The sequence below is a fragment of the Patiria miniata genome, unplaced genomic scaffold (genome assembly GCF_015706575.1).
Source record: "Patiria miniata isolate m_02_andy unplaced genomic scaffold, ASM1570657v1 HiC_scaffold_19, whole genome shotgun sequence".
NCBI classification, from domain to species: domain Eukaryota; kingdom Metazoa; phylum Echinodermata; class Asteroidea; order Valvatida; family Asterinidae; genus Patiria; species Patiria miniata.
This window is the reverse complement of record NW_024037057.1, coordinates 4,276,135-4,290,085: the sequence shown is the minus strand read 5'-3', so window position 1 is coordinate 4,290,085 and position 13,951 is coordinate 4,276,135. Positions and strand designations below refer to the sequence as shown.

Below are 13,951 nucleotides of genomic sequence, written 5' to 3'. Positions count from 1 at the left end.
CCAATTTGCAAACGTTTGTTTTGATTGACATACCGAGGAAGCCAGCCGAAAGGGTTGGGGATTGTGAAACTCCTAGATTAAAGTTTATGGTCATAATACGTAGTTATAAGAATAGAAATGGTTTCAGAAGAATATCTCTATAATAACTGAGCATATCAACCTCATTTTTTTCTAAGTATAATGTTTAACCATTTTAGAGGGTATTCTGGTACTTTGTTTTTTTTTATGCTCATGTGAATGTTCATATCCAGGAACAAAATTGTAATGTCATTTCAGGTACAAAACTTACGGTAACAGCTATTTCAGCTCCAAAAGTTGCCACAATTTTGGAAATGTATTTTGATGTCATACATTTTTTTCTTTAGTGATTCATCGTTGTGTCAGTATAGTACATGGCAGTAAGCCAGTGACCAAACATTTCTCACAAACATTTTTAACAACCATTTTTTTGGTTTATAATTTCAAGAGAAAACCCTAAACTGGACATTGTCTTACTAAAAAAAATGACACCACAGCAATAGCGCCCTTTGTTGTATGGTAAAACAGGTACAATTTTGAATGATTGAAGAACTTACTTTTCAATAAAATTAACCAAAAGGAATGTTAAATACTTTTCATAAATTTAAAACGAGTAAAAGTTTGCACAAAATATGCTCCAGACCTAGCTACGACAAATTTACTTCATGGAGCCTTGAAACAATATAAATGGTTCAACAGAATAATTTTAGAATAATTTGGCATAATTGTTTTGTATGTATTGGGGTTGGTCTTGGTCTTCCAAAGATATTGAGTTTTGACCCCTTGGTCTAATGTCAAGTTCATTATGGTTCAAACAATACAGATTCTTTGACCAAGAAATCTGAGGAACTACCTTGTATAGCAACTCATATTGTTTGCCTAAAGTGACAGAAAGTATTATTAATAAAGAATATTTCACTATTATGAGAGCTTGCAGTCTGTGCAACAATCGGGTCAACGAGTCTGTTGGACCGTAACGATCAGGAGGTGAACAGGTAGACTGGTTCCCGAGCTGTTCGAAGTCATAATCGACAATGGAGGGCCCGGTAACCAGTCAAGTTGACAGGACGGTACAGCGCACGCGCACTGTGACGTCGCCCCATTGTAAAAATGTATTAATAGTAGTATTACATCAGGGGAATTTTGAAATCGATATGCGGAAATATGGAACTAGGCGTAGTAGGGTACTACGTTGCACTTGCAGCATCGTGTCATTCCAGGATTTTGTGACTTTTTCCACGACTGTTTCTTCCCTTCCTCGGTCTCGATTGTGAAGTCTTGATAATGTGTTTCTTCTGATTAATTTACTTTGGAGCAGTTAACTCGCACGGAGATGGGAGTTTTACAAGACATGATGAGGATTTGACGTCACAAAGTGTAGAGTGCATGTTCACCGTGAAGCTGAACCGAAAAAGAAATGACAGGTAAAAGTTATGAACGGCGGTATTTTAGTTCAGGGTTGGGGAACACCTCGCTCTTAAAGAGGATTGTTTTCTCTGAATTATTACTTTGACAGCTCTGAGCATACAGTACTCGTGTGATAACGGCAGTAAAGGCCAAACCCAAATGCTGAATTTTCCGAATTACCTGTCCTTTGAAATAGATGTACATAATATGATGTATTTTCCAAAATGCCGGTGTAGAGTGAATTTTGGTTTTGTGAAATACGGACTCATTTGTGGTATTGCGCATGCTCACTCAAAGGCAGAGATAATTATGAGAGGGTGCGGTCACGTGAGAGGGATTCACCAATAAAAGAGAAAAAGAGTCCGATTACTACACGAGTCCGATGCAAATTTTGAAATGAATGTCGGTAATTTGCTGGGTAAAATTCAATATTTGTTTTCTTTTGAAAGTGCGCCATATGATGTAAACAGTAGAGTTTCATTTTATTTTGAGTGGAACATTTCCCGGGACATAAGGGCTGGATGACACTCTTTTGTGTGTGATCCCAGAAGTCATAGATTTGACAGTCAGTTGGTCGTTTGAGTAAATATCGTTTTCACGGTCGTTTGGATAAAAATGAAGCAAAGGCTTTTACTGAAAAGCATGAATTAAATAGAGTGAGTGCTTCAGACGGCAATAAGGAACTGAACGAAATGACATAAACGTCCACTTTATTCAATAATACAATAAAAAAAAATTTTTCAACATCACATTTTTTTGTATGATTTTAACGAGCTGAAATATATTTCTGGGTGAACAAATATAGGCAAGTGTAACTTCATGTACACTGCACTTTACGTTTGTTTTAAGAAAGTACATTCTGCACTCTGTAAATTGTGAAAAAATATATCATTTGGGTAACACCTTGTTGATGTGGGCTCAGTCGTTTACCCCACATGTTGAGCCTGTGTGTGCGTATTCATTCACACCCACAAGAGACCCTATTGTTGACAACCATTTGTCCATGCATACTATCCAATAAGTTAGCGTTTGAACCTGCTACCTGGATGCTAAACAGCAAAAGAAATTGTACTCATATGTAAATGCTTCTCATAGGCGTAGCCAGCGGGGGGGGGGGGGGAATTTACCCCCCAATATTTTGTAAAGACTGCCTTTTTCCATTCAAATGCCCTTTTTTCAAGGGGCTTATCCCCAATAATTTGTATAGAGTGCCCTTTTCTACAAAGTGCCCTTTTTCTGAACAAGTGCCCTTTTAAAAAAGAAATGTTGCCCTTTTTGTGGCATCTGCCGTTTTGGGTGCCTCTTTCTGAATTTTGCACATATCGCCCTAAAAACACCACATAATGGCCCTTTGTGTGCATAATTGTCGGTTTTGAACAGCGCTCCCATCGACAGATGGTCCGTCACAGTTCCATCACAGTCCATCCCAAGTCCATCACAGGTCCATCACAAGTCCAACACATTTCTATCACAAGTCCATCCTAAATCGATTGCAAGTCCATCCAAAGTCCATCACAAGTCTATCACAATTCCATCCCAAGTCCATGACAAGTCCATCCCATTTCCATCCCAAGTCCATCACAAGTCTATCACAAGTCCATCACACGTCCACCACAAGTCCATCCTAAATCCGTCCTAAGTCCATCACAAGTCAATCGCAAGTCCATCACAAGTCAATCCAAAGTCCATCACAAGTCCATCACAAGTCCATCCCATTTCCATCCCAAGTCTATCACAAGTCCACCACAAGTCCATCATAAGTCCCTCATAATCAGTCCATCATAAGTCTATCAGAAGTCCATTACAAGTCCATCAAAAGTGCATCACCAGTCCATCACAAGCCCTGCAGTCTCAAGTCAACTCATTTGCTCGTCAAAGTCGCAAGCATGCCGTGTACATGTAGTGTCATCTACGTGCTGGGACGTGATTGAATTGCCCACTGAACACAAATTTAAAGATGGTGGTATCAGTGAAACGGCTTATGTCCAGCAATTTAAAAACGGTGGATAGCATTGCTCCGGTTGTAACAGTGATCTTTTTTTTATGTTCTTTCAGTAAGGATACCTTAACTGGTGCTGATTACTACCAAGATGCCGCGAAAGACCGTTCAGCAGTTGGATGCATACATTAAGGCAACAGCCGTCGTGTACGACCACTCCAACACCAAACTCCTCAGCAGGAAGACTAAAGTCAAACCAAGGAGGAAACAAGCTTTCCTGTCTGTACTGCATTACATGAAAACGTCTTCTGATGATTGCTGTGCAAAGAGGAGACCATCGAAACGATGGATTCGAAGACAATCAAAGCAGACACATGAAAGTCAGAGGTAAACAGCAATGACATTATTCATGTAAAATGAGAGTTATATGATAATTGTAACTTATCGAAGGATTTGTTGTATCATTTACTCTTTCCAGATTCTTGTGTAAAAGTTGAGCAAACGTGTGCAACACTTTTACTAGACTCATGACAGTGGATCCTTTGACTATAGTTTCCAGGTGAATTGTTCACAGATCCCGTTCTTTTTTAGAATAATGCATTTCTAAAACTAGGCAAGATTTCTCCCTATTTTCACAGTAATATCAAAGACGTAAAACAGAAACTGCAGGTCTTTGTCCGGACTCCCACCTCACTTAGACCCAAGACACTTTATTTCGAACTCCACCCCGAAACATCCGTCTCATCTCTGAAAGAGGTAATCCAGAAGAAGATCGATGTGGAGGCACGACATCAGCGTCTGTACATCAGGGAAAACGTCCAGGTAGGTATACTTTCATTAATAATACCAGTACTCCGTTCAATTTGAAATATCCAAACCTAAATTGTCACATTGTAGGAGTTTTAAAAAAATGGTAATATAAAATGCAAAATCTTACGTTTTCCCGTTTTAGGCCTAATCAATAATTTGTTTATTTATATGAGACACTCAGAATCCATTCATTCCGACCAAGGTTTAAACAAACGTAATTTGCTAGATGTTTGAACAACAAACAACTAAAATCCTTTCTGTTTTTGTCCTGATCAGGTAATTTTTTTCATATATAATTCACTTTAATTTGTTAGCTCTGTGACTTGCTTACACTTGAGGAGAATGGCGTCGACAAGGATGAAATCATCTCTCTCCAGCTTTCAGTAGAAGACACAAATGATGACGATGTACCAAAAGGTAAATCATAGAGTTTAGGAAGAAATGCTTAAGTAAATAAGCAATCTAAATTTGAGCTATTGATAAAGAACAAGACCAGCCTGCACACGATTTTATTTCAATGTTAAATATTGGCTGAAATAATGTCTTGACGTCGAAATACCACAAAAAAGTTCTATTTCAGCGTCGCTTTGCGACGTTCGGATTTTTTGTTACAGTTGACGTTGTTTTAACGTTGGATAACTGTTTGAATTGCGCCGCCTTTCAACCTAAATTCAATGTATATCCAACGTCGGTTTGGTAACGTTGTTACAACGTCCACATTTCGACATTAATCCAACGTTGAATGTTGGTTGAAATTGCGCCGCGATACTAACAAGTTACAACCTAAATTCAATGACTATCCCCCGTCGGTTTGGTAACGTTGTTTCAACGTACAGGTTTCAGCATTAATCTGACGTCGAATACAAGTTTAATCTGCGTCACGATATTAACAACCGAAATTCCATGTCTATTCGACATCAGTTTGGTAACGTTGTTCCAACATACAGATGTCGACATTAGAATCTGATGATGAATAAAAGTTCGAATTGCGTCGCAAAATTAACAACCTAAATTCCATGTACATTGTATATCCATTGTCAGTTTTGTAATGTTGCTCCAACGTATTTTGAAATTATTCTAATGTTAAAAATAGCGTTGTCGTTGATAACTTATACCGTTGTGGACGCATTTGAAAATGTTTCACTGAAGTTAAAATGTTTTGACAGACAAAGCCAGCATTGACGATGAGTACCTCAAGGACTTGTCATCAAAAATCGAATCATCATGGAAGGAATTGGCCAAACACCTAGGATGTGAAGAATCGGAAATTGCAGACATCCAAACCACCAACGATGGCAGCACTGAAGAGAGCCGTCACATGCTACTCACTTGGTGGGAAAAGACGACAGATCGCGACGAAGCAGCTCAGAAGCTGAGACGAGCATTGGAGGCCGTCGGAATGACTGATTTGGCCCAAAATGTACCGGGTGAGCTAAAATGTGGACAAGCAGATTTGTTATGAATGGGAGACTGACAGTAACACAATGTGAATATCTCTTGATATTTTTTGTGGTTTTAAGAAGATCCAGATATTATTCAGGAGTGATTTTAGACAAAACTCACATTAGACGCTCTATTGTCAGGACAAAATATGATTCACTCAGTCTGTTTTCATTCTTTCATCAGTAACGAGCGAATCGAGAGACGAAGCAGCTGGACCCGAGCCAGAAAAGCGTCCAGATGCAGGAGTAGACGAGAAGAGCAAACAAAACGGGGTGGCATCAACCGAGGAAGAGAAACTGAAAAAGGAACAAGTTGGCGATCGAGACAAACCTCGGCTAATCTGGTAAAACATGTTTGAAATATTTGTGAAGAGTTATAAACATCAATTCTTTTTATTGTGGACAGCTTCAGTCGCTTGGAAAACAGTCTTTTCCCACCTTACCTTCACTCTTATACTCAAATTTATATATATTTAAATTATATACTTATATTATCAAATTATTAAAAGTGCCTTAACGCGTAAAGCTCCTTTTTGACAGTTTCAGAAACGTGCAACTCTTCATCCGATGCCACTTGGCACACAGACCAAAGATACTATGTTTACAAATGGATCCAGAGACATCTGTCACAACCTTGAAACAGATAATAAGTGAGAAAATGTATATCCAGCCTCAACACCAACGACTGTACATCCGAAGAAACTTTCGTAATTTTGAGGTAAAGATGGCTTCAAATGTTACATTTTGTAAAGTACCATTCAACGTCCCATCAAATGAAAGGCCATCATTGGAGGTTTTAGTGACAACCTCTTCCGTTTCAAAATTACACGTTTATCAAAATATTGCAGCTTCTGATGCAGGTTCATACAATATTCTTTTAGCACTTAAGTTCAAGAAACGATAGACGATTTATTGTTGTAAGATAATGACATGACGGTGGCATCATGTGACAAATCTCTTTGTTTCTTCGTGAGGTTCTAAAATAGATTAGTTGGTTTTAGCCCCACTGTTTTATTCTCAGGGTAAAAAAATACACCACGGAAAAAGTTGTGTAATCCCAACCACCAAACCTTACTTTTGAAAACCTTTGTTCCCAAAAGTGTGTGTTATATCAGGATCTTTACATTGTTTTGGCAGCTCTGCAACTTGCTGACACTTCACGACTGTGGAATTCATCAGGACGAGAACATCTCACTCCGTCTGTGTACTGATGGCCTACTGGGCGGTGGAATAAAAGGTAAATGCTTATGGGAATCATTACCTTTGAAGGTGGGACAAACCGTAGGGTGTATACCCTCACAATAAACCTCTGTACTGATGACGTCACAAATTGTATACACATGTGCTTTCTTATGGGAGCCTGGCGGGGACGACGGTTTCGTAGTCCCATGGAAAAGCGCACAAGTAAACAAAGTGTGACGTCATCAGGCTTATTCAATCATTCGGCAACAACATCAAACACAACAAAATGACGGAGACACAAGTGTGCCACAAACTGATAATATAAGTTTAAAACTAACCACCAAAGAATAATTCCATAGGAAAATCAAACATAGTGTATAGTACGATTACACAGCGATCTTAAGGAGAACAACCATATTATTTCGCTGGGCACGTCTTTTGCGATACAGTTGGAACATAATAATCGGTATATCGTCAGGGATATCCACATTATAAACGCAGTTATTCCCAATGTATACATTGTTACAATACTTATGGCCTCAAATAAACTGTACCGCTTTATTTATAAGGCCATCAGCCTGGGGGTTTGGTCAGTATCAAATCAGGGCATAAATGATTCAAGTCCGCAAGGTATACCGCCCCTAGAGTGGTAACAAGCATTTCGATGGACATTTGGGAAAAAACAGTGATAGCACCCAAAAAGCTGCCACCGCTGCAATGCTATCACATCTTCCAACTCTGGAGGTGTAAACTTTGCCAAAAATCGCTATGGCGATTATCCCCCCCCCCCCCCCCCATTTGATACCGGTGGCCAACATTTTGGACCGAGACTGATGGCCTATATGGTGAAATTACATGTTATTCATTTATAGATACTCGACCTGCCGACAGATCCATTTTGAGACAATCTAAGAAGATTGGAAGACACTGGGAGGAATTGGCCGTATTCTTAAATTTTTCTAAAGAAGATATTGGTGTAATTAAGGCTAATCGTCCCAACAATATCGTATGGCAGTGCTTTGAGATGTTAAGCACATGGTGGAGAAAGCAGCAAAATTACCCACAAGCATGGCGGACGTTGGATAAAGCTCTGATTGACTTGGGCAGAAGCGACTTAGTTCAGGGCACATCAGGTATGCTTAGTAACTGAAGAAAATGTGTTAAGTCGTACACTTACATTTCACACAAATTCACAAATGATTCATTGTACGAAAAAAATACATGGTTTTCATTACACAGTAACGCAGCCTTATCAAGTGTAAAAATAACCAATGAAACCCAAGTTGCAAGGGGGAATTCAAATGTTTCTCATCAGGGATATCCCCTATTGTTATGGTTTGAAATGCAGAATTAATGCGGTTTTTGTGTAAGAATTGTGCGTGACGATGTTTTATATAATAAATTAATATTCAATTGCAACATGAAACAAGACACAAACTTTGCAGAAAATTTACATTATTTTACAGTCAAGATTTTTTTTGTATGAACCTTTTAATTAAGAACATCATTGGGCATTTTCGCTATTGGTTTTACATGGAACCACCACCTCTAAACGTGTATTAATTTGTTAACAGGCGAAATAGGCACTGGAAACTCTAGTCTACAAACTACAGGCTAAAACTGCAGTGTTGTTCCTTCCTTTGACTTGTTTTTATTTTGTCTGGGTGCCACCACGACACACATGATTCAGCAAAATGTCGTGTCCTCTATCCTACAAGGAAAATACCCCAAAGAATCGCAGACAAAATTCATTGTTTACGATCAAATTCATGGGTTCGCGGCATCGTTCCTGCATGCAACAAGAAACTGTAGTTGTTATGATTTACATTTTTAGCAAGCGACTTGGAAAAGAGATACTTAGTTCGCAAAATTGTTCTAGTCAGTGCAAGATTATAATAACATTAAAACTTTAATGGATGAACTAAACAGAACCTTTGCATAGCAGCCATCTTAAAGGTGCATTAATTTCTTGCTCAGCAACGCGCCGGGGTATATACCTCTTGGTGATTGCTACTGAACTAGAGTATAACACAAAGACAAGCAAGTGGGTGCATACTTCAAGCCTTAAGTTCTGTTAAACGATTGCTATGACGTCACGCTATTGTTAAAAGTGTGGATTCGGATCTACGAATCTCTTACACTGGTCACAAAGTGTGGATTCGGAATGATGAATCTTTAGTAAAGTGTGGATTCGGAATTACGAATCCACACTTTGAACGTCGGACAATTGTCTCCATAATAAGCATGAATAGGACCGGCTGCGTGCAAATTAGCTTTCCGAAAATTTTCACTTTGCAATTTGCATCTTCACAGTCAGATTCTCTGCCGTCACTGCAAAAACTACTTTAGTCAGAAAGAAATCGTCGTCTGAACTATCCATTTTGACTTGAGGAGCCTGTACACAAAAAATGACTTGGTTGTACGGTTGTGGCGAAAAATGTTGCAACCTGACGCCACTTCCGAGCTTTTGTACAAAGTCTATGGAGAGTCATTTCAAGTATTTCCTAACAAAATTGGAAACATTTCTCAGTCCAAGATTCATGACTTATCATCATTTTTGCAACGAATGACCTACATTGAGATGATATATGAAAAAAAAGTGGCGTCAGGTTGCAACATTCTTCCAAAACCTCTATTGATGCAATGGTTTAAGTCGAAGAATACACTCGCAAGTGTGGATTCTCAATTAACGAATTCACTCGGCGCTTCGCGCCTCGTGAATTCTTAAATTACGAATCCACACTTTCTCGTGTATTCTCCTTAACCTAGCCTCCTGTTATTTATGTTAGTGGATGATACTCAATTGAGGACTCGCTCCCAATCGTGGAACCTATTGTCCTCTATATATTCACGGTATGCGTACATACTTTACAACAAAGGGTCTATTACTGCTTGTAGATGACCCAAACGTCTGCATTCTTTCACCTTTTACCAACAGACAAAGTTCTATATAGATCAAAGGCAAACTCATTTCTGGATAGACCACCCTCGAACTTTACTGAATTTACATGCAAAGGCACTGATCGGAAAGAAATACTCACCAAGAGCGTTTCTCGGAAAAGATATCAAAGACTTAATATTTTAGCACAGCAACAATGTTAACAAATGACGTTTTACAAAAGAGACAAATCAAGCCATTAAAATACCCTAAAGAAACTTCAAAAGGTGAAAAATCATGAAATCTTTTTTACGCCATTGCCAATGTAAAATACGTTACTGATAGTACATCTTCTTTTTACAGCAAGGATGGGAAGAGCAAAATCCAGTCTGAGTGATGCTACCAGCACGGGCAGGAGTAAATTAAAAACCCAGAGTACTAAGACAGGTATGTATATACATCACGAGAAGCCATAATTCCCCTCATAAAAGAGGCATCGCACCAAAAGCTCGAATACGCACAACTATCTGGTGAGCACTGTTTCATTTTGATATTTCACATTTTCTATATACAGGGTGACCCACAACAAAAGCAACTCTAAAACATTTGCCTTTAAAAAAAAAAAGGATCGGTGGATTTTTATGTTTTGGATATTTTCAGATATAAAGCAAAGAGATTTTTATTCCAAATACTGAAGAAAAAAATCAAGAAAATAGTTGCTGAGAAAATTCCAATTATGTACAAGTAGTCATTTTTTATCCTGTACACAAATACTTCAAGCAGTGAAACATTTTACTGCAAGCCTACTGTGCAATTATCCTTCTCTTGTGCAATGTCTTTAATTTTTCGATTAATATGTATGATGCTGCAAAGATTTAAAAACGTTTAAAAGGACTATAAAGGATAAGATACCTGTTCAGGTGGAAAATAAAAAGGTATTTCCATATTTGTACTCTTGTCATATCATGTGCCGTGTTGTTTGTAAGGATTAAGACATGCATAAATAGGTACATAGTGGAAATCCCTTACTGTGGTTATTTTTGTGTGCAGTGGATAAAAAATGACTAAAACATTTACATTTACATCAATGATTGCCGATGTAAAATACGTCGCCGATGTTGCCTCTTTTCTTTTTACAGTCGAGATGGGAAAAGCGAAGTCCAGTAGGGGTGATGCTGCCAGAGCGTGCAGACGTAAATTAAAAAAAAAATAAGAAAATAGCATTTTGGGTTGTTGAGAAAATGACAATTATGTAAAATAGTCATTTTTCATCCTGTAAACAGCCTAGTGTAAGCCTACTGTGCAATTATCCTTCTCTTGCGGATTGACATATTTATGATGCTGAAGAGGTTTAAAATAGAACTAAAAAGGACAAAATACCTGTTCAGGTGAACAAAAAAAGGCATTTCCATCAAGTTCATTTGCACTCTTGTCATTTAATGTGCCGTGTTGTTTGTAAGGATTAAGGATAACTTCTGCTAGCCTCCTGTTATTAAATGTTTGTGGAATATACTCAATTGAGGACTTGCACCCAATCAATGAACCTATGGTCCTTTATATTCACGGTATATACGTATAATTATACTTTACAACGTGGTTGTTATGCAAAGGGTCTATTATTGCTTGTAGATGACCAAACGTCTGCATTCTTTCATCTGTTACCTTGCGACAAAGTTCTATATAGATCAAAGGCAAACCCATTTCTTGGTAGACCACCCCCGAACTTGAATAAAATTACATGCAAAGGTACTGATAGGAAAGAAATACTCACCAAGAGCACTTCTCGGAAGGGATACCGAAGACTTAACATTTTAGCACAGCGCCATTGCCAAACGACGTTTTTACAAAAGAGACAGTTCAAGCCATTAAAATACCCCAAAAAACTTCAAAAGGTGAAAAAAATCATGAACCATTTTTACGCCAAGGCCGATGTAAAATACGTTGCCGATGTTGCCTCTTTTCTTTTTACAGCCAAGATGGGAAGAGCGAAGTCCAGTAGGGGTGATGCTGCCAGAGCGTGCAGGCGTAAATTAAAAACCCCGTATTCTAAGACAGGTATGTGAATGTGCATCGCACCGAAAGCTCGAATACTATCTGGTGAGCACTGTTTCACTTTTGCAATTCACATTTTCTATAAACATGTATATCATATAAATACACACAAACGTTTGTTTATGGTTTAAATAGAGGATTTTCTATTGCTCCTCCTCGTCGATATTTTGTTCAAACTTAATTAATGCAACAGCTCCAATTGGTTTTGTACACGTTTTCCAATCGAGTACGTCCTCGATTTGACTACTGTCCTCAATTATACAAGAATAATAATAATAAATAATAATAATCGGTATTTAAGAACGCTCTTATTAGTAAACTAAATCTCAGCGCTTACAGTATTATTATTACCCCTGATCATTGGGCCAATTAAACATTCCAAATACCATCTCAGCTCCCTTGGGAGTATACAGCTCGATGCTGCATGCTTAGGCGCAAGCAAGGTAATTCAATCACAATAACCATCTCTGCCCTCAGGTACCAATTTACTCCTGGGTGGAGAGAAGCAATGAGTGACAAAGTGCCTTGCCCAAGGGCACACGCACCATAACCCCTGGCTGGACTGGAACCCACAACCCGCAGAATTACCCGCAGACCACGAATTCAATGCCCTTAACCACGAGGCCACGGCACTCCACAAACCTCCTCATGTCTCCTTGTATGGTGTAAATACTAGTAGAGATGAGGAAGTTTGTAACTGAGACAAACCTCAACCAGATAGTCAAGTAGGAGGGGCTAAGGCTAGGGACGGAGTAAGCAGAAAGCAAATTCTTCATTTAGGGACAGAGACCGAGACGGGTGACAGTCGGTCATCGAGACAAACCTCAAACAGACTTACTAAAGATTAGAGCAAGCAGAAAGGGACTGCATATATACATAATCTGAAAGACAGAAACCGAGACGGGAGGAAGTTGGTCGTCGAGACAAGCCTACAGCCAAGGTACTAGTGGGAGGGGCTAAAGAACAGAGCAAACACAAAGGGACTACAACATCTGAAGGACACAGACATAACCAAGAAGACGGCGTAAGAGATCCGAACGTTCAGAATGAGAAGACAGAGTCATATGAGGATCATACACTTAAAAGGTTGAACACATTATAAACCAGGTCAATGACAAAGGGCTATTTCTGCCAAAAATTAGTTAGATATAAATGACATCACCAGACCAACAGATCATGCGTGGTCTTGGTTCTTGGTTCTTGGTTGGTTCTTCTCCTAAATACTCCACGTGGGAGTTCATACAGGAGGCCAGAAACAACGGGGCAAACCCCTTCTCTTAGCGATAAGTGTTTACTGGGTTCTTCTACGTGCATTGTATAACACAAGGGACCTACGACTTTACGTCCCATTCGAAGGACGAAGCAATAATGGTTAAGTGCCTTGCTTAAGAGCACAAGTGTCCGCCGTCGAGCTCGAACCCACGTCACTGTTGCCTCTGAAACACCAGCTCTGGTCCAAGCTCTTGTCAAGACATGGTACCTGTAGGACTTCAACTGGAAACCTCATCCCCATCACCTGCTGTACTTAGACGTGGACCTGCGCAACTAGTTTCTGTGGGTTCCACGACTTTCGGTGGAGATTGTCTTGATTTCCTAACTGTAAACCAATCAACTTTTAACTTTACTTTCAAAGCTTGAAAGTGACATAAAGCTGTTCCGGTAAACCCTGTTCACAAAATCAATGCGTCATGTCTTTCTCACTGCCTATTCAGTAGAAAACAATCACTTAAAGAACCGTAGACAAAATTCATTTGTAACGATCAAATTCTTGGGAATGGTGTATTTTCGCGGCATCATTCCTACTGGAAAAAAATGTAGTTTCAATGATTTATATCGATTTCCCTTTTGCTTTTCAGCAAGCGACTTGAAAAAGAGTTACTTACAGATCCTTTGCATAGCACCCATCTTGGAGGTGCATTAATTTCTTTCTTAGGGATGCGCAGTGGTTCTTCCTTAGGGATGCGCAGTGGTATGGAACGCTTGGTGATTGTTACTGAACTAGAGTATAGCACACAGACAAGTGAATGCATACTTCAATCGCTAAGTTTTGCCAACCTTTTTTTATTAAATGTCCGTGGATGACACCCAATTGAGGAATCGCACCCAATCATGCAACCTTTGGTCCTTTATATTCACGATATGCACATCTACTTTACAACATGGTTGTTATGCAAATGGTATATTACTGCTTGTAGATGACGAAAACGTCTGCCTTCTTTCATC

General features: G+C 39.0%; 1 pseudogene; it reads left to right on the top strand.

Annotated features, from left to right (window-relative positions):
• The first annotated feature begins 3,484 nt into the window (after positions 1 to 3,484).
• Positions 3,485 to 13,951, top strand: part of LOC119726039 — a 28,593-nt pseudogene continuing 18,126 nt past the window's right edge.